This window comes from Prionailurus viverrinus, chromosome D1, assembly GCF_022837055.1.
Source record: "Prionailurus viverrinus isolate Anna chromosome D1, UM_Priviv_1.0, whole genome shotgun sequence".
NCBI lineage: Eukaryota > Metazoa > Chordata > Mammalia > Carnivora > Felidae > Prionailurus > Prionailurus viverrinus.
The window spans coordinates 24,878,400-24,896,380 of NC_062570.1; the positions used below are offsets into that span (position 1 = coordinate 24,878,400).

Sequence of the window (17,981 nt, forward strand, 5' to 3'; positions counted from 1 at the left end):
CCCATTTCTTCAAAATCACTGAGCAGGAAAAGCCACATTGAACTTCCATACGGGTTTTACACAACTTCTCTATAGTACCTTGACTTCAATCCAAGAACAAAAGTTAAGAGTCTCCTCCTCTATTTTTGGTAAACAACTGCATGGTAAACTTAGATGAGTTTTCCCCCTGGATTTTACCCAGGAGTGGCCTTAAAAAATTTTTTTTTATTATTATTTAAAAGAGGGCAGGTTTGGCACTTTTATACTGATGTCACCCATGTTAATATTTCTTGGGATCTCAGGAAGATTCATATTCTTTACAGCCGATACAGCACGGGCTGGAGCTCCTGCTAAGCCAGCCTCCGACTTCTCCAGTTTATTTGATGCGTCAATTTGTGTAATAATCTCATTCATGTTGGTCTCCAGCACCATTCCCCCCATCACCGTTTCTGCAAGAATATTGTGAACCTTGTCGACATGGAAAATTAAATCCAGTTTGCAGACATTTTCAAAACACTTGTCTAACGTTTCCACAAATACTTGAATTAGATCTAAAATGCCAAGTTCACTTTTCTGAAGAATCCACACAGAAGGCAAAATATAATGTTGCATAATGTCTATAAATCAGTTTGTTGTCAGGTCCTCCAATTAACAATCCTCCTTCTAGGAAATTACAAACATTTTCATCTCTCTTAGATACCAAATGGAATCTCTCCCTGATGATTTGTTGTTGTGTATCTTCACTGTAGGGGCTGGTAGAACTTGGAGACGCGCGGCTTCCTGTGGTTGTTGAAGATGAGGGTTGCCCTGATCATGGCTGAGCTGGGCTGACTGGGTGGGTGCTGGGGGCCAGGGTGGGAGCCTTTATTTACCTTTATAATAATTCCAATTTTTTACCTCAATTTTTTTGTAATAGTCAAATGACATAACGTAGTGAATTGTACCTGACGTACGGCAGGTTGTCTATTGTAATTTCCCTGTGGAAACAAACTGTATATGGTAAAAAACAAAAACCAAAAAACAAAAAACAAAAAATCCAAAAACCAATAAGCAACTTGTTTCCCACCTCCATTTAGATCCTTCTCTGCATAAAAGATAAATAAATCCCACTCTCTTCACCACAATACTGTGCTGTGAGTGCAGAGCCTGACACGGGGCTTGATCTCATGAACCATGAGATCATGACCTAAGCCAAAATCAAGAGTCTTATATTTAACTGAATGAGCCTTCCAGGCACTCCTCTTTTTTTTCCAAAATGTTTATTTACTTTGAGAGAGAGAGAAAGAGAGAGAGAGAGAGAGAGAGAGCAAGTGGGAAAGGCGCAGAGGGAGAGACCGAATCCCAAGCAGGCCCTGTGCTATCAGTGCAGAGCCTATAACTGTGAGATCATGACCCAAACCAAAATCAAGAGTCAGTCGCTTAAGCAATGGATCAACCCAGGTTGCCCACACATTATTTCTGAGATATCCCTTTAAACTTATTCTATTCCATAATTTTACTTACAAAGTTTTCTTTCTTTCTTTCTTTCTTTCTTTCTTTCTTTCTTTCTTTCATTCTTTTTTTGTTTGATGTTTACTTTTGAGAGAGAGAGAGAGAGATAGGGAAGGAGGGGGGAGGGGCAGAGAGTGAGGGAGACACAGAATCTGAAGCAGGCTCTAGGCTCTGAGCTGTCAGCATAGAGCCCGACACGGGGCTTGAACTCACCAACCGTGAGATCATGACCTGAGCTGAAGTTGGAGGCTTAACCGACTGAGCCCCCTGGGCACCCCGCTTACGAAGTTTTCTTTATGCAGGATACAGTTTAAATTATATTAAAATTTGAGGGTCTCAGGTCATGATCTCACAGATGGCAAGCTCTAGCTTCAAGTTGGGCTCTGTGCTGACAGTGTGGAGCCTGCTTGTGATTCTCTCTTTTCTTCTCCCTCTCCCCCACCCCACATTCTCTCTCTCTCTCTCCCTCTCTCAAAATAAATAAGCATTTAACAAAAGTTGACAGGAAATAACTTTAGTGGGCCACAGGACCATGGACTTCTAGCTACACAGAATGATGGGACAGAATTTGGAGGATCAGTTTATCAGAAAGTACGTGATGATCTTGACACTTCAGTAAATCTTGCTTGGACATCAGCTATCAAATGCACTCGCTTTGGCATTGGGACCAAATATCAGTTAGGTCCCACTGTATCCATTTCTGCAAAAGTCAATGACTCTAGTTTAATTAGAGTGGGCTACACTCAGACTCTGAGGCTTGGGGTCAAGCTTACATTATCTGCTCTGGTAGACGGGAAAAGCATTCATGCTGGAAGCCTCAACTCTGGGTTTGCCCTGGAGTTGGAGGCTTAATTCAGCTGAAAGAAACCTCTGGGAATGGATGTTGGAAGATTTCACCTTCATATATTTCTGGTGTGACCAGCAGACTTTTTCCCCCCAAGAAAGTGATCAAAACACAGTCTGGTCTAAACAAAAGCTACATTTTCAGTATTTGGACAGTTACTTGTTAGCTGGTTTCTAGTTGAATTGGTTATCTATCTAGTTACCAGTGCTGTAGGCATGCAGTCACATATTATGTTATTTAAATGTATTTAATTGTTACATGCTCTACCCATCACTAAGGAAATAGACCTTTATGAACACAGTGCATTTGTGTGCATGTTTTTTTTTTCATGTTCCCATTAACGTTGCAGCAAGGTATAAAATTAACATTCAAAAATTAATAGGTTTCACATACATAAATAAATAAGTAGTTGGAAAACATAACGAAGGAGAAATCCCCATTTACAATAAGGAAAATATAAAGATAACATGCTTAGGAATAATCAGTGAGACAAAACTCATTAAACCTTATATGCAGAAGACTGTTCCATGTTGCCGAACAACATAAAAGTAGACTTCGGCAAATAGACAAACAGGCAAATCTCTTCTTCTTGGTTAGTATGACTGCATCATCAAGATGTAATTTCTTTAGGGGTGCCTGGGTGTCTCAGTCAGTTAAGCATCTGATTTTGGCTCAGGTAATCTCACAGTTCATGAGTTTGAGCCCTACATCGGGCTTCGTGCTAATAGCTCAAATCCTGGAGCCTGCTTCAGATTCTGTGTCTCCTTTTCTCTCTGCCTCTCCCCTGCTCATTCTCTCTCTCTCTCTCTGTCTCTCAAAAATAAACAAACATTAAAAAAAAATTTAATGTAATTTCTTCCTAGGTAAATGTATGAACAATATGATCTTAATTTAAAAAAAATTTTTTTTTGATGTTATTTTTTGAGGGAGAGAGAGAGACGGAGTGTGAGCAGGGGCAGAGGGTGCAGAGAGAGAAAGGGACACACAGAATCGGAAGCAGGCTTCAGGTTCTGAGCTGTCAGCACAGAGCTCAATGCAGTGCTCGAATTCAGACTGTGAGATCATGACTTGAGCCAAAGTCAGACGCTTAACCCACTGAGCCACCCAGGCGTCCTCTCTTAAAAAAAAAATTTTAATGTTTATTTTTGAAGGAAAGAGTGATCTTAATTTTAAGAAGAGGTTTTGTGGAGCTAGTCAGATCAATACTAAAGTCTATGAAAAAAAATACATGAGAAAAAAAACCTTAGAAAAGGCAGGAAAAGAAGAGCTTTGGAGGGGAACTAGCCCTAAGACATGAACAGAATATATTATAAAGTCTCTATAATTAAAACATGTGTTACTGGCACATGGATAGATAGGCATAAGACTCGAATGAAATAGAACATCCAGAAATGGACACAATTACATGTAAAACTGTAATGTATTATAAAGATATATCTCGAATCACTAAATGGATATAAATGGACTTTGAGAGAGCTGGAGAGCCATATCAAATGAAAAAATAGAGCCAGTTCTCACACCATTCACAAGAAAAACTTTTAAATGAGTTACATCTCTCAATGTAAAGCAAAGAAATAATACAGTATTAGAAGATAACATGAGTGAATAATCTGTAATTCATAACATAGTTGTAGGGAAAAGCTTTATAGAAATGGTTCACAATATGAATGCAGTAGATTCGTAATTTGACAAAAAAGCAAAAATAATGTATCATGCTTGATAAAAAAAATCAAGTAATCAAAGGCAAATGAGAAGTGACAATATATTTATAACATACATTATAGATATCAGGCTAATATCTCTAATATGTACAGACCTTTTCAAATTTAAAGAAAATGATTGGGGTACCTGGGTGGCTCAGTCAGTTAAGCATCTGACTTCACCTCACGTCATTCGGTTTGTGAGTTCGAGCCCTGCATCAGGCTCTCTGCTGACAGAGCCTACTTCAGATCTTCTGTCCCCTTCTGGGTTTGTCCTTCCCCTCACTCTCTCTCTCTCTCAAAAAAAAAAAAAAAAAGAAAAGAAAAATAAATATAAAAATAAATAAATAAATAAATAATAAAGTTTAAAGAAATTGTAGAAGTATTGGGCAAAATATATGAACAGAAAACTTACAGTGTGTGTGTATATATATGTACCTATATCTACATATATGCTTTAGCCATATGAAAAATGTTCACCTCCACTCATCATTTAAAATTGTGAATTAAAATAATAACTAAATGATTTTTTAAAATTTGTAATAAAATATTTTTAAATATAAGAAAAATGATTTTTTAAACTTTATACATTAAAATTACCTAGAGATAGCATTTCTCAACAAAAGCTCAAAAACTTGGCAATTTAATTTGATGGCAGGCGTGTGGAGACATAGCACCCTCCTACAATGCTGTTGAGAATGTAAATTTGTTATGTGGAGATCTGTCCATATCTAACCAACCCACAGATGCATTTAACTTTTAAACTAAAAATTTCACTTCTAGGAACTTACCACAAAGCACACATTTAACAATACAAAAATATACATACTGATACTACCCATTGCCATGTTATTTTTCACTGCAAACTAATTGGAAACTATGTATGTGCCCAAACATAGGTAATTTATTGAATAAACTTCAGCTTATACACGCAGTGGCATATCATGCAGCTTTAAAAAAGAATGAGAAAGATCTCAATGAAATGATGGAAAGTTGTATTTAGGATATATCTTAAGTAAAAAAAAAAAAAGAAAAGAGTACTTATGTTTGCAAAGAGACACATAGCAAATGCAGAAAAGAGTAAAATTGGTTATCCGCAAGCAGGGCAGGAAGACGTGGTGGGGGCTGGGGGGTGGGTAGTGGGAGGGAGCCATATAGTGAAAGAAAAAAGAGAACATGTCATTCTTCTGAATATAAATTTTTGGGTACAGGTTTTACTTTTGGAAGCACACTAATGTTATCTGCATATTCAAACAAATTAAACCAAGATGAGAGTTTAAAAATAGAAAAATCCAAATCTAAATGCCAATATACAAATCAAACTTAGTAAGTTTCAAATAAATAACATAACCACACTGAAAGGTGGGGGGAAAGAAAGAGCTAAACCAAATAATTTCTTAACATGGAACTTTGTATATGCTTAGTGTAGGGGGAAAAGGAATGTAAACAGATCTTGGATTCTTTTTAATAGATTAGTTTCTTTTTTTTTTTTTTTTTGGTAGTAAGGGTGTAGCAGTTCTGAAAATTATTTGATGTGTTGAGCAAATGAATCACTGTGTTAATATTGTTGGAAACCAGAGTTTTCATTGTGGAAGAAAGATAAAATTGTACAATGTGGGGTTAAATTAGCATTGGAAGTTGTGATGTAGTAATGACTGAGCCTCGTCTTTTAAGACATTTGGCCTTTTGAGGATATGATTTAGTATGAACATACAATGTTTTTAGTATTTTAAAATTAACTTAAGATACTGAAGCGATAAACTTTAAGTGTATTTGTTTACTTGGTCCCCCGTTATTCAATTCTTCTTTATTCCTCAGAGTAACAGAGTTGTTGTAATGGTTATTCTGGATCTGTACCAGGCCAACTGGGATATGTGTTCATCCTACACATACTCCACATACTCCTCACAGACTTTTGATCTTTTTCCCCCTTTACCAGATTTCACTTTGCGAGTACTTTGAGAGTAGGGATATGCAAGCCTGAATGGTTCATTCCTACACCCCAGAAAATGGCTCTTTCTGTTCAGGACCAGCAATCATAGGAGGCTTACCTCATCCTGGAACATATATCTTTGGACTGGTTAAAATCTAATCTCCATCACTAACTGATCAGAGACTCATTTTTCTCATTTGTAACATATGAGGAATAACAGCTTGCTGGTTGCTATAGAACTAAGATAATTTATTATAAAGTGCATAGAGGAGTTCACTGCACTCGATAGTAGGGTTATTTTTTTTTTTTAATTATTGTTGTTACTTTTCTTGTTACTGTTTTTCTGTAGCATTAACCTCCAATGTTTAGCTTGAAAATATAATCTAATTTTCACAAAGAACCCATTGCAGATCAATCATGTATGAATTTATTTAAACCTCTTTAAGAACTATAATTCCTGTTTCACTTTTTAGAGTAATGAGTTCCATAAACTTTGTTTCCTGCTGTGAAACATGGCATTTTGTTTAAATTGTTTTAACTTAGCTCTCCCAAGCATCAATGGATTCCTTACAGCTCTAAAAACCCAGTGTTTGTATATAAATTTGTTTTGATGTAATTCACACCCTTGAAATTTGTATAGGTGCCAATCATAGACTTTCATGCCCATTATTATTCTAGACCCAATAACTTTGTTTGTATTGTTTTGAAATTCCATTTGAATTCAGAAATCTGAAACCTAGCCTTAGCTTCATGAGGTGGAAGGTCATTCCAGGACAGAACCTATTCTGTGACCTTCTCATTGATGGTCTCCAATACCTCTAGCTCTTAAAATGGGTTTCTGAGGGTCTGGATGCTACAGTCAGCAGATGACTGCACAGAAATAATCCCTAACAGGGACCCACAGAGTGGTATTATTGTACTATCAGATCCAGTGGCTCCTCTTTCTCCAACTGAAGGGAGATTTCCTAGAAACTTTCTTTTATGTGTGTACCTTTTTATTGTAGCCTTGACTGGGTTTTGGATAGATCGTTGTTCCAAAGAGAAGAACAACTGCAGACCCGATAACAGGTGTTTTCTGAGTGCATTTTAAGAATTAGCATCGTTCTGTCTCTTTGTAAGAGACACAAAAGAAATGTGAGGTCTGATTTATATTTTTGTGGACCAAAAGTCTAAAGGTGAACTGCACAAAGACGTATAAAAACTGCAAAACAAGACAGTTCTGGCTACCTGTGCTGTGCAAATTGGAATAAAAAAATTAGCATGAAGAAGAAACGATGTACCTCACTGGTATACTCAAAATCCTTGCCAAGGGAAGGAGTCAGAGAGGAGAAAATATGTATAATATATATTACTTTATCAAATATGTGTGCACGTATTATTTTGTAGATTTGTAAGTGCATCATTTAAAAATCAAATAGCTTTCAAAGCTTTATAATTTAAAAAGCAGTTCCCTGCCCCTCCCCTCCTCAGTACCAATCTCTGATGCGAATTGTGTTCAACTCTTACAGATTTCTGTTGCTAGTATTAGCTGAAATATTTCAAAACATTTAAATACTCCTAACTTCTATTTCAGTTTCCGATCGGTTCTGGTGGCTCTCCTTAGTAAAAGGGGGATTTTGCTTTCTTAAAACTGTCTAGACATGCACGTTTTCACATAGAGACTCACTCACTCATCACCCATACCACACCGTTCTTGCCTCCTCCCGATAGAGTTATGCCATAAGTTTTACTTAAAATAGTTTTTTTGAATATTTATTGCTGAGCCAAGCAATTTTTAATTTAACCTTCCTTTTGTAAATTTAGCTTTGCAGGTTATTTCCTGCACAACCATTTTCTTTCTTTTGGGGTTGACAATTTGAATCGATACCCCGATCCCTCCCCTCCTTCTCTCTCTCCTGTCCCTTTCCCTCTTTTCCTTCTCCCTCTCTCACCCTCTCTTCCTTCCCCTCACCTCCCCACACTTTCCATTTTCCAGGGACCTAATATCCATTTATCTGCAAGCATTCTTTCAAATATCCTCCCAAAGTATCCTCTCAAAATTTCAGCTACTTGCCATTTACAACTACGTGGATGGAACTGGAGGGTATTATGCTAAGCAAAATGAGTCAGTCAGAGAAAGACAAATACCATATGACTTCACCCATATGAGGACTTTAAGAGACAAAACAGACAAACATAAGGGAGGGGAAGCAAAAATAATATAAAAACAGGAGGGGGACAAAACAGAAGAGACTCTTAAATATGGAGAACAAACAGAGGGTTGTTGGAGGGGTTGTGGGAGGTGGGATAGGCTAAATGGGTAAGGGGCATTAAGGAATCTACTCCTGAAATCATTGTTGTACTATGTGCTAACTAACTTGGATGTAAATAAATAAATAGGGAAAAAAATATTCAGCTACTAAACTCTGTCCATTTTTATCTCTTGAAGACATCCCTCCAGGTGCCCTTCCTCAGTCTCCAGTCTTCGTCTCCACCTGTTGTCCTCATATTGCCTTGGCCATCACTGGGTGCTTACCTCTGCCTCTCTCCTGTAATGAATTTTTTATTTCTTGGATATCATATCTTGCTTGTTCTTGATTTTCTTCCTCATTGTGGAGGGGCACTCCTTTAATAGAAAGAATACTTCTTAGAAATCCTTCTTAGAAAGAATACTTGGAAAGTAAATGTGTGAGCGGTTACACATCTGAGCTTGTCTTTAGTTTGACCTCATACTTATCTCATAGTTTATCTTCACAGAAATCTCGGTTGGAAATTACATCCCCCCAGAACTCCCAGAGCCTCGCTACATTCTCTTCTGTCTTCCAGCATTGATGTTGACAAATAGGATTCCTTTTGGAACTTGGTGATAATATGGTTTGGCGTATTATTTTTTCAGCCATTATCCTGGTGTGTATTGAGCTCATTAATAGAGAAAGTTATGTTCTTTAGTTATGGGTATTTTCCTTTATGTTTTTTTCTTATTTATTTTGCAAGTTTCTTCTGTTTTCTCTTTTCTCTCTGCTACTTCTGTTAGTAGATATTGGAGACTTAAACTGTCTTCTCATTTCTCCTATTTTCATAGCTTCATCTTATTTTACTTTTTCCCTTTTCTGGAATATTTCTTTTGATTTAGTCTGTAGCTCCAAGTTGAATGTTTTATATCTGCTATTATATTTTTAATTTGTAAGAGTTTTTGTTCTTTTGAGTCTTCCTTTTCTACCTCATTCTCTTCTTATCTCCAAAAATTAGTAAGTTGAATCTTGTCTCTCTGAAGACCGCAATATTTTAAAGTTATTTTTTTCTGATCCTTGAATTGCTTTTCTCTACTCCAGTTACCCTTTTTAATACTTGTGACGTGATATCTGTCTTTAACAAGAAAGGTATTCCACAAATATCTGGTGTGGCTTAGCTGATGACTAATATGTAACAAGCGAATTATCAAAAAGCTCACAGGGTCTGTGTGCCTCAGAGGGGCTTCCTTGCCTGGTATAGGTTTATGTGGCTGGGAGAATTAAGAGGCCCCATACCATTAGCCTAAATTCAGGGCACAGTTCAGTTTCTTAGAAAGAAGTCTAGATCTCCAAATGGCTAATCAAGAAACAGGATCTTTTTATTTTTTTAATTTTTTTTTTTTTTTAATTTTGAGAGAGACAGAGAGTGCAAGCAGAGGAATGGCAGAGAGAGGGGGAGACAGAGAATCCCAAGCAGGCTTCATGCTGTCAACACAGAGCCCAATGTGGGGCTTGAACTCACAAAATTATGAGATCATGAGCTGAGCCGAAACCAAGAGTCAGACACTTAATCGATGGAGCCACCCAGGTGACCCAAGAAACAGGACTTTTTTTTTTTTTTTTATAAAATGGGCTCAACATATACCCAAAGTAATCCCCTGATACGGTCTTGTAAGCCTGGCTTTCAACAAGTTGGGGAACGAGACAAGAGGTGGTGGGAGTGGGCTCACTATTCCATTAGAGACTTCAGCAGATCCCCATTTTTCAGTAAAATGGACCCAACCCAGTCAGTTGGGTCTAGTGGTCACATGTCCACATTGTTTCTAGATCACTTCTAGAAGTAAGTTCCTAGTCTTCTGCCTGAAAGAGGAGGGCGGTTTCCGCTCAGTGTTGGGTCAGGGAGGGAATCTGTGGGTCAGGAACCTGAAACAGTACAGGACACCCAGTTAAATCTGACTTGAAGATAAACAATGCTTTTTCTTATAGAAGTTGTGAGTTGAAATATTATGGGTTGTTTACCTGAAATTCACATGTAACTGGGCATATGCTCTGTGCTTGTTAAGCCTCCTGATCCTATTCTATGGCGTGACTACAGACTTTCAACCACCATTGTTGATCTAAGCCAATCTCCACCTCTACCTTCCAAGGCGTCTGGCTGGAATGACTAATTTTTGAAGATTTCTGAGGTTCTGTGGTAAAAGTAAGATTGCTGTTGGCTTATTCTTGCCCTTCCCCCAGCATAAGCTGCAGTTCTCTTCATATACTAAGTCAGCTAACATTATCTGGCGTGTTTCCACATTCTAAAATGGTTTGTTTCCTCTCATCTTATCTATAATTGGGGGTTGATATTAAAACAAACAAACAAAGAAAAAAACTACACCCACAAGAACTCTTAACTTCCATTTTGGTGGAGTTTCATTTGTTTTTCAATTTACTGTGTTTAATCAGGATTCTTCAATAATATTGCTAAACGTGTGAATAATAAGTGGCAATACGAGCATTTCACGGCTGTCTGGTTAAACATAGAAGATTAACCACAAGCATTTATCTTCTCTTTGTCTGCAAGCCGCACAAAATGATGCCAAAAGGACTTGAAAACCTACAAGTTGTAAGATAACACTTTTCAAGTTAGGTTTTTGGAAGATGGGACATCTGACTTAGCTGTCTAGAATTGAGGGACCTGGTTGTGTGATGACTGTTAAGAACAACAGATTTTCCCCACTCCACCCCAAGACTGATCATCCTTGGAAAATGCCAGCTACCACAGCAGTTGAGGCTGATAGGCTGAGTTGACAACAGGCTCATTAGTTTAAAATCTGTATGTGGAAGACCCCTAGACAGCTTCCCATGTGCTGGGCATCCAGGTAACTCTCCCTCCACCCCTTCCTCACTCCGGAGCTGGACTGATTATTCTCTGAAGAAATCAAAATGGAAAGGACCCGTAATGTACATCAACATAGGAAATAGCATGGGTGCTCCATGAAGTCCGAATCAGGAGATTAATTGAAAAATAGAGAGAGAGGATTTCAGTGCCCTCCCCTCATCTTGCTTCCAGAATCCCCCCAGGTATATATCTTATCTTCCTCCCTCATGTGAGATATTAAGAGATTCTCTGCAGGCAGAATAGCCCAGAGCAAAGATCTCCCTCCATGTACTGATATGGAAGCATCCTCTAATGAAGAACACAACTCATGACTTCATTGTCCTTAAGTGCTACCCAGAACTCAAGGAGACTACACGTAGTTACATAGAAAGCTTTTTGTGGCCTTGCTCTTAACTATGAACAGACTTTAGTATGAATGAACATGGATTACCAGACTTCAGATTTTTGAAGAATGCCTTGGATGTGAAGGAAAACACAAACAGGAAAAGGAATTCAGAGAAAAAACAATAATACACAGAGCACAAAAAAAAACCTTCAAAACATTTATGATTAATACTTCCTGAGAACAAACAAGATATTGAACCCCCCCCCAAAAAAGAACAGAGTGCTATAAAATGAATGAAACAATCAAACAAAAAGAGAAGTTGTCAATTAAATATAATTAAAGCAATAATTAAAATGTGGGAAGATAAAATTTAGGAAATATTCCAGAAAGCAAAACAAAGAAGATGAGAAAGATAACAAAATTAAGGGTAAATTAAAGATGGATGTAGACAATCTGACATCCAAATAGGAGTTTAAGAAAAATAGAGCAGAGAGGAGAAATTATCAAAAAAAGAATATGAAAAAATTCCCAGAACTGACAGAGGCATGCACACCCACACACACACAGGAACACAAGAATATTATCCTGAAACTTCAGAACACTGGGGGCAAAAAGAAAGTTTTAGAGGAGGAAAAAGGAAAGACTGATCACACCAAGAAACTAGATTAGAATAGTGATGGGTGTTTCCTCAACCATCTGGGATTCTAGAAGATAGTAATTCTTTGGAAAATTATTTCCAATCTAGAAATCTGTCTCCAGCCCAAATATGTTTAGTGCACTGATTCTCAAATGTTATTGTGTATGAAAATCAGCTGGGGGGCTTGTTAAACTGTTGCTTGTCCTTCTGTTGGTCATAGCCAGGGGCTGGGATTCTGCATTTCTAACAGAATGCCAGGTGATGCCAATGCTTCCATTCAGTGACCCACACTTTAAGTAGCTTTCAGGTTTTAGAAGATAGCTGAAAACTTCAGGGAGTGAACCAGGAATCAGGTGAATAAACACTGGAATCTGGCAAATGGAAAATGTAACAGCCTGAACAAGCACAAAGCCCAGAGAGCAACCAGTGGAGACTACAGAAGATGGGTGGAGATATACAGAGTTTTCCACAGGAAAACATGAAGAACTTGATATTTTCACAGATTTGGGAAGAATATTATTCTTCAAGGAGAAGAGAAAACTGGAAGATTTGGAAAAATAAAACAGGCTCAGGTACATGGAAAACAAACCAATTTAAAAAGGCAAAACAATTATTAATTGCAGGGGGAAAATGGTTGTACAAGAAAGATGCTCATTGAACAACGCTTGGCTCAATTTGGCTTGAACTATATCTGCGAGGTTATTATTTCAAGCACAATTGGTGCCAGTTAGTGGACGGTTGGTAGAGATTGTAGAATATGAGTTGGTGGTGCCTCACATTAAAGGAGGTAAATAGATTCTATCGAACATTAATAAAAATGAAACAGCCGTGTAAGCATATTTGTTGAAATATAGAGAAGAATGCACAAAATAAGCGGCTAAATACTCTGAAAGAGGCTATATCTGGGGAGAAGAAATAGAGGCTATGAAGGAACAAGGCAAGAGACTGCTAGCTTTTGCATAAGCCTTTTACTACTACTGAGCTTAAACTTCCTATATGTGTTACTTTGAAAAAAAAATGTGTGTGTGGGTGTGCACACGTGTAGCTCTATTGCGACTGTCGAATAAATGGTAAAACCTTATTTTTGTGTTCATCCTGCTGGATGGTGGCACTCGGGCTGCTTCTATCATTTGTTACTCTGTAAAGGTGCCTGGAGGCTCGGGGAAGTAAGTAGATGCTGGGAACTCGGTGCCCATTCGTTGCAGAGTCTGATGAGTGTGCTTCTTGTGCTCCATTCATCTCTACCAGCAGACATATCCCAGACCCCTCAGGCCCAGGCAAGGAGTTCAAATCAGAAATGGCAACCTGGTCTTGCCTGTGTCCTTTATTCCTTCTGACAAGCCACAAGGAAGGGTCACTTGGTACTTTTTAACAGGCCAGTGGCTAGATCCCGGAGAGGGGATTTTCATCAATGGGGGGGGGGGGGTGGGGTGGGAAACAGGTGCTGCTGTTTTGCAAAACCATAGAAGTAGGCAAAGGTATTTTTCTCCATGAATCATTTAGAAAATTATATGGTAAATTTAGAGCAAGAGACTCTGCATTTTGCCAAAAACCTTCTAGAGGCATGCTCTTAGATGTTCCAGCCAGAATCACCCCATGTTAAGTACTGCATAGCTGTTTTCCTCTATATACACTATGTAATGAAGAAATGTGAAGCAGGTGATTCAAAACACCCTCTAACCTCCAAATAATCATTTAAACCTTCCTTTGGGATTCGCTTATTTTTCTACAGGATTTCTTTTTCTAATTATATTATGATTGGGCTAATATTTGTTTGAATGTCCTGACATCACTTATAGAGCTAATAGCTTGGGAATGAGTGCCGTTCATAAATCTGCAGCAACCGGGAAAGAAGGAAAACTAGCCTTGGCTTAATAATTTGTTCTAGATAATTTATATACCCGCACATGAATATTCATTCATGAGGTCTCATTGTTCCTGTAATGGAGAGAATTCTAATTAAGATCCAACTTTGAAATAATAGTGCCAACATTTAAGAATTCTCTATATTAGCCAAACGCACAAAGATTAGTTGTCCTTTGAATTTGTTCATCCGTCTGTTCTTTCATTCATCTGTTCCTTTATTGCTTTGTGCATTCTACATGTATTCATTCATTTGGTAAATTCATAGGAGCACCCCTGTATCCAGAATCTGTGCTAGGTATAGAGAAGATATGGGTTGAGTGATGCATACAATCTTTGCCTTTATAGGGATTTTGGCTAGTTTAGTGCAGTGAGCACAAGATTCACCAGGTGAGGTTATTACAAATGCGGATTCCTGGGTTCTATTCCTGTAGACTCTAACCAGCAGAGGTGGGTTTGAAGAGAGGAATATATTTTATTTTATTTATTTATTTATTTATTTATTTATTTATTTTTTTTTTATGAAATTTATTGACAAATTGGTTTCCATACAACACCCAGTGCTCATCCCAAAAGGTGCCCTCCTCAATACCCATCACCCACCCTCCCCTCCCTCCCACCCTCCATCAACCCTCAGTTCTCGGTTTTTAACAGTCTCTTATGCTTTGGCTGTCTCCCACTCTAACCTCTTTTTTTTTTTTTTCCTTCCCCTCCCCCATGGGTTCCTGGTAAGTTTCTCAGGATCCACATAAGAGTGAAACCATATGGTATCTGTCTTTCTCTGTATGGCTTATTTCACTTAGCATCACACTCTCCAGTTCCATCCACGTTGCTACAAAAGGCCATATTTCATTTTTTCTCATTGCCACGTAATATTCCATTGTGTATATAAACCACAATTTCTTTATCCATTCATCAGTTGATGGACATTTAGGCTCTTTCCATAATTTGGCTATTGTTGAGAGTGCTGCTATGAACATTGGGGTACAAGTGGCCCTATGCATCAGTACTCCTGTATCCCTTGGATATTTTCCTAGCAGTGCTATTGCTGGGTCATAGGGTAGGTCTATTTTTAATTTTCTGAGGAACCTCCACACTGCTTTCCAGAGTGGCTGCACCAATTTGCATTCCCACCAACAGTGCAAGAGGGTTCCCGTTTCTCCACATCCTCTCCAGCATCTATAGTCTCCTGATTTGTTCATTTTGGCCACTCTGACTGGCGTGAGGTGATACCTGAGTGTGGTTTTGATTTGTATTTCCCTGATAAGGAGCGACGCTGAACATCTTTTCATGTGCCTGTTGGCCATCCGGATGTCTTCTTTAGAGAAGTGTCTATTCATGTTTTCTGCCCATTTCTTCACTGGGTTATTTGTTTTTCGGGTGTGGAGTTTGGTGAGCTCTTTATAGATTTTGGATACTAGCCCTTTGTCCGATATGTCATTTGCGAATATCTTTTCCCATTCCGTTGGTTGCCTTTTAGTTTTGTTGGTTGTTTCCTTTGCTGTGCAGAAGCTTTTTATCTTCATAAGGTCCCAGTAATTCACTTTTGCTTTTAATTCCCTTGCCTTTGGGGATGTGTCGAGTAAGAGATTGCTACGGCTGAGGTCAGAGAGGTCTTTTCCTGCTTTCTCCTCTAAGGTTTTGATGGTTTCTTGTCTCACATTTAGGTCCTTTATCCATTTTGAGTTTATTTTTGTGAATGGTGTGAGAAAGTGGTCTAGTTTCAACCTTCTGCATGTTGCTGTCCAATTCTCCCAGCACCATTTGTTAAAGAGGCTGTCTTTTTTCCATTGGATGTTCTTTCCTGCTTTGTCAAAGATGAGTTGGCCATACGTTTGTGGGTCTAGTTCTGGGGTTTCTATTCTATTCCATTGGTCTATGTGTCTGTTCTGGTGCCAATACCATGCTGTCTTGATGATGACAGCTTTGTAGTAGAGGCTAAAGTCTGGGATTGTGATGCCTCCTGCTTTGGTCTTCTTCTTCAAAATTCCTTTGGCTATTCGGGGCCTTTTGTGGTTCCATATGAATTTTAGGATTGCTTGTTCTAGTTTCGAGAAGAATGCTGGTGCAATTTTGATTGGGATTGCATTGAATGTGTAGATAGCTTTGGGTAGTATTGACATTTTGACAATATTTATTTTTCCAATCCATGAGCAGGGAATGTCTTTCCATTTCTTTAAATCTTCTTCAATTTCCTTCATAAGCTTTCTATAATTTTCAGCATACAGATCCTTTACATCTTTGGTTAGATTTATTCCTAGGTATTTTATGCTTCTTGGTGCAATTGTGAATGGGATCAGTTTCTTTATTTGTCTTTCTGTTGCTTCATTGTTAGTGTATAAGAATGCAATTGATTTCTGTACATTGATTTTGTATCCTGCAACTTTGCTGAATTCCTGTATCAGTTCTAGCAGACTTTTGGTGGAGTCTATCGGATTTTCCATGTATAATATCATGTCATCTGCAAAAAGCGAAAGCTTGACTTCATCTTTGCCAATTTTGATGCCTTTGATTTCCTTTTGTTGTCTGATTGCTGATGCTAGAACTTCCAGCACTATGTTAAACAGCAGCGGTGAGAGTGGGCATCCTTGTCGTGTTCCTGATCTCAGGGAAAAAGCTCTCAGTTTTTCCCCGTTGAGGATGATGTTAGCTGAGGGCTTTTCATAAATGGCTTTTATGATCTTTAAGTATGTTCCTTCTATCCCGACTTTCTCAAGGGTTTTTATTAAGAAAGGGTGCTGGATTTTGTCGAAGGCCTTTTCCATTTTCATTCATGATTTTACCCAAATAGATAAAATCATGAATGAAAATGGAATTATTACAACCAATCCCTCAGAGATACAAGCAATTATCAGGGAATACTATGAAAAATTATATGCCAACAAACTGGACAACCTGGAAGAAATGGACAAATTCCTGAACACCCACACGCTTCCAAAACTCAATCAGGAGGAAATAGAAAGCTTGAACAGACCCATAACCAGCGAAGAAATTGAATCGGTTATCAAAAATCTCCCAACAAATAAGAGTCCAGGACCAGATGGCTTCCCAGGGGAGTTCTACCAGACGTTTAAAGCAGAGATAATACCTATCCTTCTCAAGCTATTCCAAGAAATAGAAAGGGAAGGAAAACTTCCAGACTCATTCTATGAAGCCAGTATTACTTTGATTCCTAAACCAGACAGAGACCCAGTAAAAAAAGAGAACTACAGGCCAATATCCCTGATGAATATGGATGCAAAAATTCTCAATAAGATACTAGCAAATCGAATTCAACGGCATATAAAAAGAATTATTCACCATGATCAAGTGGGATTCATTCCTGGGATGCAAGGCTGGTTCAACATTCGCAAATCAATCAACGTGATACATCACATTAACAAAAAAAAAGAGAAGAACCATATGATCCTGTCAATCGATGCAGAAAAGGAATATATTTTAATAAGCATTCTAGGGAGTCTGAGGCAAACAATCCTTGAACTTCATTTTGAGAGTCACTGGGGGTGGAATTGTTCCAAATATCAGCATGGAAGATCATGGACTTCCTGGCAGTAGATCTCAAGGACAGCCCCAGAGTCCCTAACACCATTGGTACACATACGTCCCATTGCTACCATTTACCTCGGCTGCTTGGCAAGCCAGGCCAGGTGCTGCTCTGGGGGCATTTGCTTGATCTCTCCTGGCTGCTCCATACGTGGGCCTAAATAAGCTATAGCTGTTACTGTGTTACTGGAGCAGCATTTGGACCCTACTTAGGACGCTGTCAGTGCTGGGACTACATAACAGTGAGCCAGCCAGCTACAGCGGCAAGATGACACGACCATTTGAAGGTGCTTTGCATGGAGTTCCCTGTGGATCACCGCAGAACACACATCAGAAATGCAGGGACTGGAATAGAATTTATGCAGGGATCAGAATCGCTTGAAGCACTTGCTAAACTCAGATTTCTGGTCCATATTCTGGGACAGGGTCTGAGAACTTCTACTCCTGACAAGTTCCCCGATGATCCTTGCTGCTGACCGGGAACCATACACTGAGAATCTCTGAGCTGGTGTAGCCAAGCAGGTATCCACTTCAACAATGAGACCTCAGAACACTTCTATTACGCATTCTTC

The 17,981-nt window shown here is 38.5% G+C and overlaps 1 pseudogene; it reads right to left on the minus strand.

Annotated features, from left to right (window-relative positions):
• Positions 1-210: 210 nt before the first annotated feature.
• Positions 211-794, minus strand: LOC125177099 (AP-3 complex subunit sigma-1-like; annotated as a pseudogene).
• Between the last annotated feature and the right edge of the window lie 17,187 nt (positions 795-17,981).